Source organism: Myotis myotis, unplaced genomic scaffold, assembly GCF_014108235.1.
Source record: "Myotis myotis isolate mMyoMyo1 unplaced genomic scaffold, mMyoMyo1.p scaffold_m19_p_3, whole genome shotgun sequence".
Taxonomy (NCBI): Eukaryota; Metazoa; Chordata; class Mammalia; order Chiroptera; family Vespertilionidae; genus Myotis; species Myotis myotis.
The window spans coordinates 124,658,849-124,679,659 of NW_023416335.1; the positions used below are offsets into that span (position 1 = coordinate 124,658,849).

General features: G+C 46.0%; 1 pseudogene; it reads right to left on the reverse strand.

Annotated features, from left to right (window-relative positions):
- Window positions 1-1,880: 1,880 nt before the first annotated feature.
- On the reverse strand, window positions 1,881-6,453 carry LOC118650574 (annotated as a pseudogene).
- Window positions 6,454-20,811: the final 14,358 nt, after the last annotated feature.

Here is a 20,811-nt window from a genome sequence, read left to right on the forward strand (position 1 = left end):
TCGCGGTTTTTACCGTATTTGCATACCACACACATCATGATTTATTTAATATTTTCCTCTTTATTGGCTCTATATTAACTCACTTTTAAAAAACTTAGGCTGCCATAGCCTATAATAAAATCATGGGTTTGACATGCTAGATATAGTTTTTCCCAAGGGCATTAAAATAAATAGACAATTAGTAGAATTAATACTGTTCATTCTGTCTACTCCTTAAGATCGTTCTCTAGTGCAAAGCTTTTCATCATTAGGAAGCGCTGACTTTCAGACAAGGCTAAGATGGGATGTTGGAGAAGCAGAAAGAGACACGACCCTGCCCGCTGGAAGAGGGGGAAGAGGAGCCAGCGTACAGAGGAATTATTTCCCATTTGCTAAGAAACATGGGAACTTGGTAGCTTAACGGTTAAAGGATGCTGTGTTTTTATTAAAGAACCCACCCCTCACACTGGTTTAGAAAACTCTCTGCCTGTCTCCCATATTTCATTTGCTTGTTACCTCCCTACTACGAAAAACAATTTGCTTGGAAACAATCAGACAGTCAGTGCACAGGAGTCCTCGGTTCCAGCTGCTCTCCCAGCTCTCTCAGGCTGGTGCTTTTTCTGGGGTTTAATCACGAGCCCTTGCTGTGGGAATGGTGAGGAAGCAGCAGGTAGTGGAGCCAGGCTCCAGACACATGAGGGAGGCACCGGTTTACAGTCCTCGATGGCTGATTCCCCGGGAAGGAATCCTTGGCAGTGGACCCACAGGGGGACTGGTATGAAGTGTCTGTAAGCATCCAGGCAGGTGGGGCTAAATTTTGCGATGATGATACAAAGAGTTTCCCACTCCAGAGTAATAGCTGTGGACAGGGAGGGGCCTGGTTCCCAGCATCTGGCCTTGGGCTCACATGACAAATGGATATTCATCAAGGTTTGGTCATTGGCTCGGTAGCTGATAATATCACTAAGCCGCTGACAGCGACAGCGCGCCCCTACTGCCAAGGGCAGAAGAAAGCAGTTTTTGAGTCATTTTCGAGGAGTGATGATAACTTTCATTTTTTTCATCTTGTTTTAAAAAATTATTTTTAGTTTAAAAAGCAGTTTTTTCAGGACAGAGACCATGTTTGTGTTCTATCTGTCACTGAATTGGAAATGATATCTAGCAAGGAGTAAGTGCCTAATATTAGTTCAACTAAATTCACTTAATTAATGAAAAATTAAATAATGAATAGTTAGGACATTTTTGGGGGAAGATGAAATAGTGTGAAAATGGAAATAAAGCCTGGCCGGTGTGGCTGGGTGGTTGAGCATCGACCTATGAACCAGGAGGTCACGGTTTGATTCCTGGTCAGGGCACATGCCCAGGTTGCAGGCTTGATCCCCAGTTGGGGGTGGGGTGTAGGAGGCAGCCGATCAATGATTGTTTCTCACTGATGTTTCTCTCTCTCTCCCTCTTCCTTCCTCTCTGAAATCAATAAAAATATAAAAAAAGAAAAGAAATTGGAAGTAAAAAACAAAAATTCCATGCCATAAATAGTCTGTTAGTATTTTGATGAATTTGCTTCTGTTTTTTTTTTTTCTTTTTTTGTTCATTTTTCCACATAAAATTGAGATCATGCTTGAGGTTGAACTTTATATTCTGATTTCAAATTCATGTTCTATCACCAAAAATTTTCAAGATCATTAGTCTTCAGAAACATCACTTTTAATGACTGCACTCCTTCCAGTATGTGGGTGGAACAGCTGACTTAACCACTCCCACATTGGATAACCAGGATGCTTTCAAGGTCTTGGTGGGACTCAGAACAATACATGGCCACTGAACTCCATGTGCTCCTTCTGTGCCGCAGGCACCGCTCCCCACCAGGCAGACAGGGAGGAAGCTGGAAGTTAACACCACACTTAAGGGCGAAGAGTGGAGGAAGCAGTGCGAGTAGGAACCATCAGGAAGGTGGGGAGAGCCAGAACGGAGCAGTTCTCGGACTCCAAGAAGAGGAAGAGTGTCTGGATGGAGAAAGTGGAAATTGTCAAAGGGGACAGAGAAATCCTGGCAGCCATTTGCAAATTGTGCTCTGGGCCCTGCTGTCCTCTAGCCCCCCCCCCCCAGCCCTGCCCCTGCTCCGGCAGGGACCTGGCTCACACTCCCCCTGCTGCCGGACCCCACCCGCTGGCTTACTGTCCCTGTCTTTCAGCTTTTGGCTCAATCTCACGTCCTTTTTCTGCCTCCTCTAACTCCGTGACTTCCCTCTCTTACACACTCTCATAATCAATGCTCTATTTTTTATTTTATTTTATTCGTTTAAATGTCCTCAGGAATATCTATAGCCTTTTAGAAAATAGTTTGTTCCTTTAAAAAATACATATGTTTTTATTGATTTGAGAGAGAGAGAGAGAGAGAGAGAGAGAGAGAGAGGAAGAGAGAGAGAGAGGAAACATCTATGAGAGAGAAACATAAATTGGTTGCCTTCTTTACACCCCCTGCTAGGGGAAGGGGTTGAGCATTTGCTCCAACCTGGAATCTAACCAACCTCTTGGTGCTCAGGAGGACACTCAACCAACTGAGCTACACCAGCCAGGGCTCACTGCTCTTCTTTTGTATACAGTTTCTAATCATGTTTGCAATCCTTGAGTACCACCTGCCTCTTCCAGTGCAAGTTTTGCCGGTATAAAAAATACTAGAAGCCTGGTATTTTTAAATCTGCAGGTGGTTGGTTGGCAGGCCTCGCTCCCAATCAGGGTGGGGGCAGCTGACCCGGGGCAGACCGGCCCCACCCCCTGGTCAAACTCCCAGTCGAACTCCCGGTGGAGGGGACAATTTGCATATTAGCATCTTAGCCTTTTATTATATAGGATGTTGAATGAATGGTTGAATGAAGGGGTGGGGCGGGAAGGTGTCTTCTTGTAAAGTGATGACAGATGCGAGCCCATAGAGACATAGAAGAAAACCAAACAGGTAGACGTTATCTTCCAGCTCTTGTCTATGCCCGCAGTGAAGCATTTTCTTGGCAGGCATCTGGCATCTGGGTACAGAGCAAGGCTGGCTAGCCCACGTGGGGCAGGGCCACGAATCAAACCCATAAACTTGGCATCAGTAGCTTCCACACTACTCTTCTGACATGTAGCAACAGTGAAAAGGAAGGAAGGTGGCAGACACCTTTTCTTGTCTTCCCTCCCCCACCCTCTCCCAGTTTCCTTAGTATTGAGGGAGAAGAGGGGATAGGGCGTCTTTGGAAGGTTCTCCATGTATGGCAGGCAGCCAGAAGGCAGCCAGGAGGAGAAGAGGGAGATCTGTTAAAGCTGCAGATGAAATGACTGAGAATTCAGGGACCTGTCTGGTGGCGATACCGTCAGCCATGGAAGAATCCACTTCTAATAGCTGCTTCTTATACATTATTCATAAAAACAGGAAGACTGAGCTGATAACATCAGAATCACACTGCTGTCCAGCAAATCTAATGACTGTAGCTTGAGGGCATTTTAACTAGCATGGAAAAAATTGTTTTTGCCAATTTGAGGTCTGAGAGGCTTGGAAAGCTAAGTCAAACATGAAGAGCTGGTGTGTTTTGTATTTGGAAAAAGGTGTGGCCTCCCACCAGCAACATCTGTTTCTTTGTGGTGTCTCATTTCTTAGTTTCTAATGGATAAATTAATGCTGCTCTAGTTCAATAGCCCTAGGTTTTCAAATCAGTATCTATTTTCATATCTGTCAGTCAAAAGGCAGGGACAAGCAATAGGCCTTTGTGGAGGGCTTTGCCGGGTTTTGACATAAATTATTAGCTTTTAATCTTTTCAAGCCTAAGGGACGAGTGCTTTTTTAAGGGTGAAAATACTCTGCTGTTGCTGAAATCTGATTCCTCTTCCCCAGTTTCTGGTTCATTACAACTGCAGCATTCGTTCCATCCTGAAACCCCCTCCAACTTGGCATCAAGTGAGCCAGGAGGCTAGTCTGTTGAAAGAGGGGAGGGAAAGTTGGGAGAGCAGGTCATTTCAGTTGTCCCTAGGGTAGAGGTGCAGAGAGGGAAAAGGCGGCTACCTATAATTTTTCATTTGTTGGTTATTTTCTGTCCTTTCTGTAGGATGTTCTGGCTTCTTGAACATTTGTTGATGCACTCAATTACATTCAACCATTCATTCCCACCAACAATAATTGGGAGTGTACAACTTGTCACGACAACTTGCAAACTGCAAATTAAAAATAAACCAGGCTTTGGTGCCTGCTTTCATGTAGCTCAAAATCTCTGCAGGCAGATGGACACACGAGCAAACCGCTGCATAAAACAGTGCTTTTCCAGGTGTGCCAGGAGCCGGAATGATTGTGGGGGCAGTCTTCAGATGATCAGGTTTTATTTTAATCATTACACATTTTATCTTCATGCCTATTAAATAAACATAACTAGTCCTTCCAACACTTGCTCAGGAGGCTGGTGAAGTTGATTTAAAGAAAATGTCTCTATATATAAAAGCCTAAGTGACCGAACGACTGGACAACTGAACGACCAGTCAACTGGTCACTATGACATGCACTGACCACCACAGGGCAGACACTCAATGCAGGAGCTGCCCCCTGGTGGTCAGTGCGCTCCCATAGCAAACCTCCCGTGGTCCCTCCCTCCCCCTGGCTGGCTCCGGTCGGCCCCGATTGCTGGCCAGGCCAAGGGACCCCACCCGTGCACGAATTCATGCACTGGGCCTCTAGTTATTAATAATAGACCAAGTGGTATTAGGATATGGCAAAGCCACAAAGTTGGTTAATGATAATAATAATAAAAAACAATAATAGTCAGCACTTAGAGTGCTTTGTACAAGCCAGATACTTTGAGTAAGTGTTTTATTTTTATTTTATTATTATCTTTAAAAATAAGTTTTTATTGATTTTAGAGAGGAAGGGATAAGGAGAAAGAAACATCAATGATGAGAGAGAATCATTGATTGGCTGCCTCCTGCATGTCCCCCACTGGGGATTGAGCCCACAACCCAGGCATGTGACTGGGAATTGAACCATGACCTCCTGGTTCATAGGCCTAAGCTCAACCATTGAGCCATGCTGACCAGGCTGGGTAAGTGTTTTATAAATTTGTTTTGGCTTACTCCCCTCCCCTGGTTCCTGGAAAAACACTGCAGTGGTTTGATCATGTGTCCATCTGCTTGCAGAGATTGTAAACTGCATGGAGGCAGGCACTGGAGCCTGGTTCATTTTTTAGCTTGCAAATACCCTTGACAAGTTGTACACTTTCAATCATTGTGGGGTGAAGGGATGAATGGATGGGTGGATGGATGGATGAATGAATGGATGAATAAATGTAATTGAATGCATCATCTGATGCTCAAGAAGCCAGAACATTCTACATGAAGCACAGAAAATAACAGGCTCACCCTCTCAATGGCGGTTCTCTTTTCAGCTCCCTAGAGGGGGTGGAGTGGACTGGCACCCTCCCTGGGGCTGTCTGGGTGTCGCTCTGCAGACCCACTCTCCCCACCACCAGGTCCCAGGACTGAGTGGGTGGGTGGCTGGGGTGGGCTGGGGAGGGTGGATGCAGGAAGCCCAGTTTCAACCTGGGTTCTATCTTTTTTTTTCCTTTAGTGTAAAATTTTTATATTTAGAATTAGGCAGCTGGACTCAATTTAGATCGGTGGTTCTCAACTTTAGCTGCACATTAGAATCACCTGGGAATCTTTTTAAAATCCTGATTTCTGGGCCTCATCCTCCGGAAATTCTGTTTCTTTGTTACTAATGTTGTGGCCTCACCCCATAACAAAGAAACAGAATTTCCGGAGGATGAGGCCTAGAAATCAGGATTTTAAAAAGATTCCCAGGTGATTCTAATGTGCAGCCAAGGTTGAGAACCACTGATGTAAAGCATCATAGTCAAGAGCTAGTCGAACATATGCCTTCTTCTCTCCATCAGGCCTGATCAGGATGTTGCCCTTGGCCACAGCAATGTCACAGAGCTTCTTCACAGCCTGTTTGATCCAGTGCTTGTTGGCCTTGACATCCACAATGAACACACGTGCATTGCTGTGTTCTGTCTTCCTCACGGCTGACTCGGTAGTCAGGGGGAATTTGATGATGGCATAGTGGTCAAGCTTGTTTCTCCTGGGTGTGCTCTTCTGAGGACATTTAAGCTGCCTTTTCCCGGAGCCTCAGTGTCTTTGGCCATCGGAAGGCGGGTGACGTGCGGATCTTTTTTTCCCTGTGGCTATGGACGCCTTTCAGCACTGCTTTCTTTGCCTTCAAAGCCTTTGCTTTGGCTTTGGCTTTGGGAGTGGTAGGGGCTTCTTCTTATATTTCAGCGCCATGTTCCTAAAAAGCCCGGCTTCTGTCTTATTCACCAATCCAGCTGTCTTGATAACAAGCCAGTTACTACATTTTAGTCTCATCTGGTTCCTGGTCTCGTTTGTTGAAGAATCTGCAAGGGAGGAGGCATGTGATTAATTCGCAACAATAACCATTCACCTTCACCACAACCTCATGCATCATTATCATCCCCATTTGAATAGGGAAACAGCCTCAAAGAGCTCAAAGAACTTGCTGGAGGTCACAGCTAGCGAATGGCACAGCCAGCATTCAAACGGTTGTCTTCTCTCACATCTTTAAAAAAATTCGTATTTCAGGTAGCTTCGGTGGTCTTCTTCAAAAATCTCTAACTTGCTAGTATAACGCCTGTTAGAAATCACAAAGTTTAAAGAAATATTCTTCCTGCATAGTTTCTGATGTACAACTAAAGTCTTACAGAATGAAATAACCGTGTGGATGATTAAATTATAATCATGGCAGAGAGGGGGCTGCCTTTTTGGAAAGACTTAAACATTTCATAGAACTCGGTGTTAACACTGGCCAATTTTCCCCTTGATTCTTCTCTGAATTCCAATGAATTTTTCATCAGCTTATTAATTAGCACAAATCTTGGATGCACTTTGTAATTAAGGTTTCATGTGTTCCTACAGACCTTATATTTGAGTTAAATGTTAATTTTTCACAGAGAAAAATTAGGAATTTGATGACTGCCTTCCTTCCTGGCAATGGGATATCCATGCTGGCTGTCAGAAAAGACGGAGTGCCTGAGTTCCCAAGATAGGGAGTGATAGATTATTCAGCATGAAATTGCAAACTCATTTGCTCAGTATCATGATCAATTACTGACAGCAGCTTTTCCCCCACCCTGGAAACCCATTTGTGAAGTGCATTTGGTAGTCTAATCACCGAGCACTAACTCAAATGCCACGACTTGCCATCAGTCTTTGTAACTTTCCTTTGGTTCATGTCTTGGTTTGCTCTGTTATAATTCCTATCAATTTCAGAGTTGCCAAAATAAATGAAGTTATATAGTATGAGTACATTTTTCCATAGTATCATCACTACTAACAATAATAATAGTTCTCACCACATGCTCTTGGGAGACAACTTTCCATGGATCTCTCATATTTCTGCACCTCTCACAGGCACTGATTCCCTTTGTTAGCAGATCATCTTTTCAGAGGTGTTTGTTAGTAAGCAGCCTTGAAAGATTTAGAGATTGTCTCCCTCTGGAGCAAAAAGCAGGCATGCTTACTGCCCATTATAATATATTTGGTTCCATAAGCTCAGGGTTCCACTTCTATAATGTGACCTGCTGTGTGTGCAGGTATTGTTTTTGCATCACTCAGTGGGAATCAAGCTCAGGGAACTGGGGCATATGCTGATACGCTGATTATTGCTAGTGATGTAAGTAATAAAATCCTCCATTCTTTGCCTCTGACCAGGAATCTTGTGTCATCTGCCAGCACTTATAATAGGATGGCAAGCTAATTTGTTAGCCTACAAGTAGAGTAAGTTCTCAAACCTTTTACTGTTCGTGGCATACACCAGGAAAACACACCCACACCCACACCCACACACACACACACACACACACACACACACACACACACACTTGTTAAATATACGTGTATATGTGTGGATATATATCCTCCAATAAAAACCTTGTAAGGTTGGTATTATTAATATCCTTATTTTACAGGTGAGGAAACTGAGGCACAGAGACAGTATCGAAGTAGGTAGTAGGTCTAGGGCAGGGGTTGGCAACCTTTTTGTGAGTGCGTGCCAAAACCAGCAAAATCTCTGACTCAAAATGCCAACCCTAATTTTTTGAGAACATGTTACGCCTACTTGATATCTCTTAAGGTGTATGTATGTGAAGAACCTTGAAGAAATAATAAAATTCATTAGAGCGATAAAAACACAGTATATGATGATGAAAAATACATTTATTTTTTAATGTATACATGTACACTGATAGCCCGATAGAAAACTTTATGACTCCGTTTGATATTATCAGTGGGACTTTTGCTGCTGCATCACTGATGACAGAGATTTTACATCAAGTTTATATTTCGTGACCTTCAGAGATATGCACGAGCTACTACTTTCATCCATCAGGCTACTCCTATTATGAGACTTAACAAAATTCATCGCTGAGAACAAAGATTCACAAGCGTATGTGGATGAAACCAAAACACTTGTCGGATCTAGGAAGGCAGGGAGAGTTAAGGCAGAGGCATAGAAATTGCTCTTCCCCTCTCTCATCAATCCATGTCCATGGTCTTTAAGATAACTTGTTATGTAAAATTACTTATTTATCTAAGATGCACCTACATTGAATTTATATGAAAAATAAAAAATTCGATATTAAGAAAAAAATTGTAAAGGGAAGATTATAAGAGAGGGTTTCGAGTGCCAGCAAAAGTTACTGGCGTGCCATGTTTGGCACACATGCCAGGGGTTGCCCATCCCTGGTCTAGGGTTTGAAGCAGGCAGTCTGGTTGCGTTATCTGTTCTCTGCTTCCTTGCTCTCCTCTCTTGAGTAGACGACCCCAGAGCCTGCCTTAGCTATGGAATTTCACTTTGACAATGAAGTGCTGCTTGGACAAGAACAGACAGACTGCATGTTGGTGTCAATGCTGTGCCTGCTAAAGTTCCAGAAAGTTCCTGTGCATTCACCTAACATGTGCTTATAAAACCCCAGTGTGTGCCAACCCAGGCCCTCCAAAAAAGGAGGAAAAAACACAGATGCTGCCCATGTTTTTGGTGCCCAAGGTCTTGGGGGTGGGCATGGGAATCCTGTTCCTTCTTGTAACTCCCAGTGGACAATGCATTTAGGAAGTCCTTCCCAAAGACCTCCTTCCTCCCCCTCTGCTCTACTCTCCACAGGGCAACTACTCCTTCCCTTCTGCTTTCCAATACAGTGGGGCCTTGACTTACGAGTGTCCCGACTAATGAGTTTTTCGAGATACGAGTGTCTCTCGGCCGATTTTTTGCTTTGAGTTGCGAACTAAAATTCGGGTTATGAGCCAGCTTCAGGTACCCCGCCGCTAGTTGGCGCAGCGAACATCACAGTGAACGCCACAACATCAGCCCAGCATCACATGTCTCACTCGTTCACAATTGATTTGACATACGAGTAATTTGAGTTACGAGCTCCGCCACGGAACGAATTAAACTCGTAAGTCAAGGCCCCACTGTATTAATAATAATAGTAAAAAAAACCTCACAGTGATATTGCAGCCTTTCAACAAATACATGTTGTGTTTACTCTGTACCAGTGTGATTACAGGCACTTGGGATATAACAGTGAACCAACTAAATCTAAATCTTTGTGGGAGCTGACCTCTAGCTGGGGAGACAAACAATAAGCAAATAGACAAATATATAAAGCCAGGTATGAATAAAGTTGATGCAGAAAAACAAAGCAGAGTGAGGGAACAGAGTGATGGCCGGGAGCTTATTTTAGATGGCGGTGGTGGGAGTGCTCTCTAAAGAGGTGACATTTGAGTTGAGACCTTAGTGAAGGTATCATTCATTCCTGCAAACAGATATTTTGCTGATGGCTCACTCTGGGGCTTCTGTGGTGAATAACAGATAAGCGTTCTATTGAGGAGAGATGGGCGATAGACAAAGTAAAACCTGGAGCTTGGCTATGGTGGAAAGTGCTGTGGAACAAAATACAGCAAGGAAGGGGGTAGGAAGCTCTGGAGCAGGTACCAGGGTGTTTTCGGCTGAAATTGGGAAGTTCAAGGAGGGTCTCACTGAGAAGGTGACATCTGTGGACGGGAGGGAATGAACCATGAGGATGAGTGGGACAAGAGTGCTACAGGTAGAAGGGACAGCAGGTAGAAGCTGGGAGGTGGGAGTAAGTCTGACATTCTTTTTTAAAATATATTTTTTAATGATTTCAGAGAGGAAGCGAGAGGGAGAGAGAGAGAGATAGAAACATCAGTGATGAGAGGGAATCATTGTTTGGTGCCTCCTGCACGCCCCACACTGGGGACCGAACCCGCAACCAGGGCATGTGCCCTGACTGAGAATCAAACTGTGACCTCCTAGTTCGTAGGTCAATGCTCAACCACGGAGCCATACCTGCCCAGCAAGCTTGACATTCTTTTTTTTTTTTTTTAATATATTTTATTGATTTTTTACAGAGAGGAAGGGAGAGGGATAGAGAGTTAGAAACATCAATGAGAGAGAAACATTGATCAGCTGCCTCCTGCATACCCCCGCACTGGGGATGTGCCTGCAACCAAGGTACATGCCCTTGACTGGAATCAAACCTGGGACCCTTGAGTCCACAGGTCGACGCTCTATCCACTGAGCCAAACCCGTCAGGGCAAGCTTGGCATTCTTGATGATCAACCCCAAGCCCTATGTGGCTGGAGCAGAGAGAACTGAGGGAGAGAGTAAGGATCGTAGTTAAGGACTTTGGCTTTTGCCCTGTATGAGATGGGAGGCAATCAGAGGGCTCTGAACAGAGACATACCATTCTCAACTTATAAAATTACAATAAATGTAATCCTCAGAATAGCTGCTGCCCCTTTATGAGTTTTTACTATGCTGGTCACTGTGTGCGTCACCTCAAAAAATCCTTGCAACAAAGTTCCTAGGCAAGCATTACTATTAATTCCATAGTGTAGATGAGCTAACTGAGGCAAAGAATAATGAGGCACTTTTCTCAAAGTTGCACTGTTGCTCCTCACAGGATTCTTATTCTCTAACCCCAGCTGGGCCCTCCACACAGCTCACCCATCTGTTGGCTTGTTGGCCCTCATCTTTTCCACTCTTCCTTCTTCATGGAGTCAAGCTGATCTCTATCCCGCTCCTCTGTCCTGTCTCATGGGCCCCGCCCCATACTTATAAATGTATCTGCGCCCTCGACCTTCAGCATCTAGGCACCCCTTCTCTCTTTGAGAACATCAACTGCCCCCTTCTCTACACAGTTCGGGTTCAGCAGGCAAAAGGCACCCAGCTCCAGCTGTGTTTGTTGGCCGTGTACCTAGGTTCTTACCGTAGAAATGCAAGGGGAAGGGCTGTGTACATCTCAAGATCTTGCTCTATTTCTCTCCTTTACTTCACAGCCACATTTCCGAAGAACCATCCCCCTCCCTTGCCTTTCTTCATTCCAAGACTGTAGTCTGGTCTTCTCCTTCCTCACCCCACTGCAGTGGACCTCACTGATGTGCCGTTGTGTTGCTAGTAGCTAGATCTCAGGGATGCACTCACACTTTCCCATTGGATGGCTCCAAGGCTGAGGGCACTGGTGATGGTCACCTTCTTGGGACCCTCCCTACACAGCACTCATTCAACCTTTCTGATTGCTCTTTTTCAGTATTCTAGACCCCAACTCCTTATGTACAGTTTTAAAATTTTTATTTTTTCCATCATAATTTATCCCCTCTATGCCCTCTTCCACCTTTCCCCATATCACCACCACCTCCTGCAATCACCGCACCATTGCCCATGTCCATGAGTGCTCTTCTCTCTCTCTCTCTCTCTCTCTCTCTCTCTCTCTCTCTCTCTCTCTATCCCTCCACCCCATCAGATCTGTCTATCTGATTTCTATCTATGAGTCTGTCTCTGTGTTGCTTGGTATTTTAGTTTGTTCACTAGATTCCACATATAAGTGAAATCATGAGGCACTTGTCTTTCTCTGACTGGCTTGTTTCATTTAGCAAATGTTCTCCATGCTGTCCTTTTTTATCCACTCATCTACTGATGGGCACTTGGGCTGCTTCCAAATTTTGGCTGTTGTAAGCTGCAATGAACATAGGGGTACATACATCCTTTCAAATTAGTATTTCAGGTTTCTTCACATATATACCCAAAAGTGGGATCACTGGGTCATAAGACAGTTTCATTTTTAATTTTTTTGAGGAAACCCATTACTGCTTTCCACAGTGGCTGCACCAATCTGCATTCCCACCAACGGTGGACAAGGATTCCCTTTTCTCCACAACACTTGTTTGTTGATTTATTGATGATAGCCATTCTGACAGGTGTGAGGTGATACCTCATTGTGGTTTTAATTTGTATCTGGTGATTAATGACCTTGAGCATCTTTTCATATAACTACTGGCCATCTGCATGTCCTCTTTAGGGAAGTGTCTATTCCGGTCTTTTGCCTATTTTTTATAAGTACCGCGCGCTAACCGATTGCACCACTGGAGCTCCTATTTTTTAATTTGATTGTTTTTTTGGTGTTGAGTTTTAAAAGGGGTTAATATCCAAAATTTATAAAGAACTTATAAAACTCACGTACATTTTAAGCATCTTCTCAATCTGCAGGCGTCATCCCTTGACTTCTTGTACCCATGGACATACAAAATTGTATTTCTAGCCCCAACTTATCTCCTAAATTTTAGTTTTTCCAAATGACCCAACCTGAGTCAACAGAACCATCTCCACCTGCCTCCTCAAAAGGTTCCCAGCTCATCCTTTGCCTCCCTCTTTTTCGCTATCCCTTCTGATCACTATTCCAGTCCTGTGGATTGTACCTACTTCAAAGTCCACCCCCCACCCCCCCTGCCGGTTCTCATTGCCAATGCCCTGGTGGATTCTGTCAGTGACTCACTCTTACCTGGACTATTGCAATGGCCTAGTTACAAGTCTCCTTATCTCTTGCTCAGTCATCCTCATCAAGATTACCTGGGAAGCTTCTTGAAAGTGCAAATTCTGATGCTTCACCCCCAGGGAGTCTGATTCAGTCTGGATTCAAGGTGGGGTTCAGGAATCTGCATTTTTAAAAACTCCCCCCCCCCCGCCCCCCGTGATCCTAATGGAGGGATTTCCGGCCACTTTGTAAGAAATGCTATATTCCTCAGTCTCTCCTTATTCCAATCTGTTCTTCACATGATCAATTACTACAACTATTACTACCTAACATTTTTGAACATGTATTATGTCTCAAGACTGTGTAGAGCCCTTCATATGCATATTTCCTATAAACAAGGCTCTTCATTTTAACTACAGTTGTCCCTTGGTGTGCATAGGGGATTGGTTTCAGTATCCCCTCCCCTCCTACCTCAGATACCAAAATCTGCAGATGCTCCAGTCTTATATAAAACTAGAGGCCCAGTGCACAAAATTTGTGCATGGGGCGGGGGGGGGGGGGTGTTCCTCAGCCCGGCCTGCACCCTCTCGCAATCCAGGACCCCTTGGGGGATGTCCAACGGCTGGTTGGACATCCCCCGGCAATCAGACATTCCTCTTGCCATCTGGGACCACTGGTTCCTAACCGCTGGCCTGCCTGCCTGACTGATCGTCCCTAACCACTCGCCTGCTTGCCTGATCTCCCCTAAAATGCCTCTGCCTTGGCCCTGCCACCACGGCTTTGTCCGGAAGAGCATCTGGAATGACATCCGGAAGGTCATTGGGCTGTCTGGTCTAATTAGGATATTATGCTTTTATTATTATAGATGGTGTAGACCAATGCATAGAGTCAGCCTCTGCCTCTATGGATTCCCAATTGTGGATCAAAAGTGCTGTGGATCGATTCAATCAGCAATTTGTTGAATCTATGGATGCCAAATCTGGAGACACAGAAGGCTGACTGTATATTGATTTAAAAAAATACTTGTATAAATGGACTCATGCTGTTCAAACCTGTTTTGTTCAAGGGTCAACTGTATTATTATTAGCCTTATATCAACTTTGAGAGAACTGAGGCACAGAAAGCTAAGTTAACTAGCCAAGGGCAGAGTCTCTCTGACCCAAAGCCAAGTTCTCAACATTACATTTTACCACGGCCTTTGCCCCGCATGGGCCAGCTGTACTGAATGGCTTCAGCTCTCCAAATGCACCTTGCTGCTTTATGCCTCTGAGCCTTTGCCCATGGTGCTCCTCTCTCAAAACACCATCTGCATTAGTTTCCTGTGGCCATATAGCAAATTAACACAAAGTTAGCAGCTGGGCACAGCATAGCTGGTTCTCTGCTCAGGTTCCCACAAGCTAAAGTCAAGGTCTTAGCTGGAGCTGCATTCTCATGTGGAACTCGGGGTTCTCTTCCAAACTCACTGGTTGTTGGCAGAATCCAGTGTCTCCTCTTTCATTGCTGGCTGTCAGCCAGGGGTGGCTCTCAGCTCCTAAAGGCTGCCCACATTCCTTGCCATGTGGCCTCCTTCATCTCTAAAGCCAACAAAAAAGAATATCTTGCCCATGGTAAATCCTTTCATCCTTCAGATCTCTTTTGCTAGGAAAGGCCTAGTATCTCTTAAAAGCTCTCCCATTTAGACCAGATCCACCAAGGATAATTTTCATATTTTAAGGTCAACTGATTTGGAACTTTCATTGCATCTGCAAAATCTCTTATAGCTGCACCTAAATTAGTGTTTGCTAGAATAATGGAGAAGGTGAGTGTATTGGATGAGGGAGGGGACCTGGAACCTTGGGGGACCTCTTAGAATTCTGCCTGCCACATTTTCAAAACCTTAGTTCAAGGATTATGGCTTTCCTCAATGCCTCTTGGCAGAGTTAGGCCCACTCCTGTTATCCCCATAGCACCCAAACACATTAAGAAATATTTCTAAAAGCTTTATTAGTAATAGGCAAAAACCTGAAAGTATCTTTTTTAAACTTTATTTTTATTGTTGACACTATTACAGATGCCTCCATTCCCCCCCCCCCCCCACTCCCTGCCCACCACCACCCAGCCCCCTGTGTCCCCCTTTCTCTCTGGCCATCATCACACTGTTGTCTGTGTCTATGGGTTATGCATATCGATTCTTTGGCAAATCCTTTCACCTTTCATTCATTCCCTCCTAGCCCCTCCCCTCTGAAAGCCGTCAGTCTGTTCTATGCATCCATGCCTGTTTCTATTTTGTCCAACACACACTCTTAACATTTGTCCATTGTGTTGCAATAATTTTTTACGCCTCCATTCCCCCCCAGCTGGGCTGTGATTCCTTGAGGCCCGTTTCTTGGCCATCTTGATATCCCCAGCACGTGGAACAGCAGCTCAGTACCACATGCCGCCTGAGCGTGAGTGATGTGCCAAAGCCAGCTCTCCAGGCAACAAGAGCGTTTTAACTAGAGCTGCATACATGACATGAGAAGGGCTGTCGATGGGGGACAGACAGTGCTTCCTCCGAAGTCCTAGGGAACATCAGCCATACCCCGCGCTTGCAAGGCTTTTTAGCAGAGAGAGTACCAAGGGCGGACGCAGGGGCTTCTGAAACCCAGAGAGCCGGCACCGCAGTGACCGTGGGGCGGAGGCGCCACTAGGTGTCACTCCCGATTCAATAAAGGGAGACCGGGTCCTAAAAAGCCTTTCTTGTGAAGAGAGCAGGTTAGACGACCCCCCACCCATTCCTTCCTTCTGGTTCACACTCCAAACGGTCCTCTATTCTTCAACTCCCTCCGCTGGCACAGTCCTGATCTAAAAAGGACAACGGAGTCAGGATCTCCTAGGGTTGGGCCACCCGACCATCTAATTCAGTCTCCGATTTTGTGGACGAGTGACCAGAGAGGGGGACTTGGGAAGCGCAACCGCCCCCACGGGGCCCACGCGCCCCTCCCTCCAGCCGCCTCAGGGTGGATCCCGACCCTCAGCCTCAAAGGCGTCGGCGGCTGCACCGCGGTGTGCCCCCAGGTGCCCAGGCAGCATTCAGCCTTTCTTCCTGCCAGAGATCCAGCCAAGGGCACCCCGCCCCTGCGCTCCAGAACCCGGAAGGTGGTCCAAAGAGGGTCCCGTGAGACCCTACCATTTCAAATAGTCCCAAGAATGTCCTCTTTCTTTGAATTTGAGGGATGGGAAGTGGTGGGAGTTCCCAGGACCAGGGCGATCAGTATCCCCAGTTAACCGCAGTTGTTCTCCACCAGCAGGAGGAAGTTCAGGGCTCAGACATATTCGTAAGAGCATTTCCCGGACGGGAGTTTCCCTCGGTTTTTCTTCCCTTTCACCTTCTCTAAGTAGAGGTTTGCTCCAAAGACTGTGGGCTGATGGAGGGCTGCTGCGCCGCACTTTCCCTCACCCCCTGCAGAGGGCACCCTCCCCACGCGCCCGCTCCCTGCAAAGCCCTGGGCACCGCTTGGCCTGGGCTGGACCCCCAGCTTCTCCTGCCTGCAGCCCTGTCCTGGGGATAAATTCAGTCACATCGGTCTGTCCTTGGGCACAGCCCCCTTTTCCCTTTGCTCCCAGCAGATTTACTGTTCATTTTATTTTCTTACGTGAATGTTGAAATTCATCGCTTTTCCTGGAACGCGGAGTAATAGAGAGGCTACCTGGCTGGATGGGAAGCTGGCAGGGTCCAGATTCCATCCACAAAGTGAATCTGATCCATCAATTTCCTTTAAAAGCTGTTAAGGGTTTTCCCATGCAAAGCTTGACCGATTCTATTTGTGAATCTTTTCCTGTTTGCATGAGAAGGTTGATTCATTCATTTCCCCCCCAACTAGTATTTTATGGAGCGGCCTCTCTGCTCCAGTACCTTGGTGAAGAAGGCAGTCTTGGTTTTTGACCTCCGTGGAGCTAATGCTCTAGTGGGGGAGATATATTGATCAAATAAATTCAGGGAACATTAATTTATTATAAACGAGATATATGCCACCAAGGAGAAGCAGGGGCTGCCGGGAACCAGCAGGGTGCCAGCATGGAACCAGATGAAGTCTTCACCTGAATCTCAGCCACAAATTTCCTCCACGATCCCTGATGCTGCCTTCCCTCCTTTTACTGCTACAAACGGATACAAATCATGGCTGACTAGACGTGTGAGAGTCGGTGGTTCGAGGCTGCAAGTCTTAGGTGAGGAAGCCAGAGTCAGAGTCTTGCTGGAATCTTCTTCCTACTCCTTCACACTCCTGAGCTGAGTGCCACAAAAGGAGGACTAAGCTAACGGCTGAAGGGGTAGTACAGACTAATGGCTCCTGGAGTTTTGTTGGGGTCCAGCCCCAGCAGGTCCAGGGGTCCCCAAAGGTGTGGACGGAGTCGGCGAAGAAGGAATGACACGGAGACAGCGTTCAGTTGATCAGCAGCCTAGCCAGGATCTCTAGCCAGGATGTCCAGCCAAGTTCTGGTCAGGATCTCCAGCCAAGTTCTGGTTCTCCAGCCAGGTTCTGTAGCCATGTTCTCTCGCTAGGTTCTCCAGCCAGGTTCTCCAGGTTCTCCAGCCAGGTTCGGTCACCAGGTTCTGTTTTTTATTGTCTTGTTACATCTGTATTTATACCAGCTGATTTTAATCCTGTCAATTGGGAGTAAAGATTATGTAGCTTAAGCGTGATTGTTTGTAGTTAAAGTGATTAACTACCTGCCTGTCACTTAGTTAAGGGGTTTTATCCCCTCCCTAACTTCAGGGAAAAATCCCTACCTGGGGAAACAACCTTTCTCGGAGAGGTGACCTTGGTTAAAATACATAGCAAACATATTAAGAACAGTATGCTATATACGCCAGGTCCCTTGAAACATATGCTGTGCAGATGTTTCTTTCCTGCAGCAACTGTGTCAAGCAGCAAGGATGACCGGCTTCCGGCAGAGTTTGGGATTTTATCAACAGCGAAAACTGAGAGCTTTATTAGTTAGGATCGGGTTTAGTTCATTTGGGTGAAAGGTAACAGAGGTCCAATAGAACAGTGCCTTAAACAAGATAGTAAAAAGAAGTTTATCTCTACCTGAAAATCTGGAGGTAGGTACTCCTGGGTTGATAGGAAGGCACTGCTCCAAGAAGCCCCCAGGGACTCAGAGACTCCTTCTGTCTTGTTTCCTGTCTATGCCTGACCTCCATGCGTAAGGTCATGGTCATCTCAAGGCCCAGGATGGTTTTTTCTGTTCCATCCATCACATCCATCAGGAAGAAGGGAAGGGTACAGAAGAGGTGCAAAGGGTGGGTAGTAGGTAACTTACAAAGAAGGTTCCCAGAATAAGACTTATCCATTTACAAGTTATTGGCCAAAACTTAGTTTCATGGCCCCTCAAGTTGCAAGGAAGGTGGTTATAGGCAGTTTTTATTCTAGGAAGCCATGTGCCCAACTAAAAATTGGAGGCTCTGTTACTGATGTCTTTGCCATTGAGCCCGACTTAGGGTGTCAACTTTTAATTTTGCACTAAGTATAAAAGACCCTGCCAATTCTTCTTTCTTAATATATGACAAATCCCTTCTCACTGCCACAGCCCTTCATTAAATTCTTCATTAATGCAGCAGCCTCTCTCTGTTGCCAGGGTGATAGTCCAAAATGTAAATTTGATCATATTACCCCTCTGCCTAAAAATGCCTTGGCAGTTCCCTATTGCCTTGGAAGAAAATGCAAACTCCTTGATAAGATCCTAAGTCCTATTGTCATCTTACTCTCGTGTCTTTTCCATCGTCATCTCTCATGACTTTCCCACATGCACCCAACAATTCAGACAACTGAACTTCAGGCATTTCTCAGGATGTTCCCTTGCTACCCCTCAGTCTGGAATGTTATCTCCTCCTACCTTGGACACTAGCTAATTGCTACAGTCCTTTACAAACTTTGCTGAGGTTAATCTTCATCTGGAAACCTTCACCAATTCTATTTCCTACACCTCTGGCGTCTCCTTTCTCTCCTGGCTACTTTTGCACACAAAGCCAAACCTAGTCAAAGAACAGATGCCGTTGCCTGGGTAACCATGAGCACAGGCCAATGGTTGGATCACCAGCTGGAGTCACAGTGGGGCTTCTGGCAGGGGATTCCGGCTGGCACATCCTCTTTCTTGAAAGACTCCCCCTCTTCCCCCCGGCCATGCCTATTCCCTGGCCCTCTCTGCCCTATATCTCAGTTTCTTCTTCCTCTGCTCACCCTGAAATGTTGATGTTTTCTAGAAATCAGGTTTTGGTTTTCTCTTATTATTCCATATACGTGCCCCCAGCTGTTTCATTCCTTTTCAACTGCCTTCTGGTGCCACCCATGGCTTCTAAAACTGTATTTCCAGATTAGTTTTCTCTTCTGAGCTTTGGACATGAATGTCCAACTATCTACTGAACACATGGAATAGGGAGCAGCAATTCCCAAACGTGCCACGCCAGCATGGCCAGGGTGAACCTGAGTGGGGGTGGTGAAGGATTTAGAAAAGACAGACAAGAAAATGAAAGCTGGGTCTCAGCAGGATGCTTCTTCTCTGATGGAGAGAGAGCAACGACGCCCGCAAGCCAAGTCTTTATTTTATAGGCAGATTCCACGAGGTAAAGTAAGGGCGTGGTTAAGATGTTTACAATGTTCTAATCTACTCAATTACATGCACCTGAATTCTATCAAGCCCCTATCACTCAGGCACGTGGGGCCACGTGTTCGGACCATAGGTTCAAGCTTACAACTATAGCCTCTGGCTGTAATTGTGCTGGGAGGGCTTTGCCCTCCAAGCTGGGACTTGCATGTGGTAATGAGAGGACTGTGCCCTCTCCTTAGTCTGAGGCTTAAACCTGTCCAAACACTGTAGCTGCTCTCCACACCCAAACAGGAAGTGATGCAAGTCCACCCTCCCACCCTAACACTCCCCCTGCCCCTCTGGAAAATGGCCTCTGCCTTTGCTTGCTCCTTGGTGCAGTGCACACTCCATGTAGAGCAGCGGTTCTCAACCTGTGGGTCGCGATCCCTTTGGCGGTCAAATGACCCTTTCACAGGGGTCGCCTAAGACCATCCTGCATATCAGATATTTACATTATGATTCATAACAGTAGCAACATTACAGTTATGAAGTAGCAACGAAAATAATTTTATGGTTGGTTCACAACATGAGGAACTGTATTTAAAGGGCTAGAAGGTTGAGAACCACTGATGTAGAGAGCGCCACCAGCCAGGGGTTCCCTTGCAGCATGTTCAGCTCGAGGCTTCCTGTAGCTCCCCTCAGGAACTCTCCTGGAAACAAAACCCTTCCTCCCCAGTTTACCCAAGAGGAGTGTGAAGCAATGGATTGCTCAAGACACCAGACCTAATAGTGAGTCATGGACCACACCTGACAAAGACATCCAGATGTACCCACAGGCTGCCACCTCCACCAGGGCTCTTGCCGCAGCACAGTATCTGGCCTCAGGCTTTGACAGAGGTCATGCCCAGTGAGGGATGGGCGAGGCTGAGCTGTCTGCAGCCCCTTCCTATGATATGCCCCAAAGAAGGAGGAAAGAGGAGACACATGTTTCCTTCCCCCCCATGCAGCTGCAACCCGAGTACTCCTTTAAGTATGTGATTCAGATCATTTTCCTGCTTATCATCTATGTCTGTCTTCCTGTAATTGGTCAGAATCCTTACCCAAGCCTGCATCGTCCTCCTTCCTGCCCCATCTGTTCCTTGCTCACTGTATTCTGGCGTCTGCCTTCTTCCTGCTTCTGAAACACACCAAGTTCTTTTTGGATCTAGAACTTTCCATTTGCAATTTCCTCTGCTGGGGTAGCCCTCCCTGCAGCTCCTTCTATGGCTTGCTCTTCTCAGCCTGAGGTCTCAGCTCAAGTCTCACCTCCTAAGCACACCCCTCCCTGATGCCCTGGTCAGCCAGTGACTCTCCCACTCCAGCCCCAGAGCCACTTCCGGTTACATTTTCCTGCGTAGGTCGTTGACAGGACTCCCCATAATCTGAAGTCA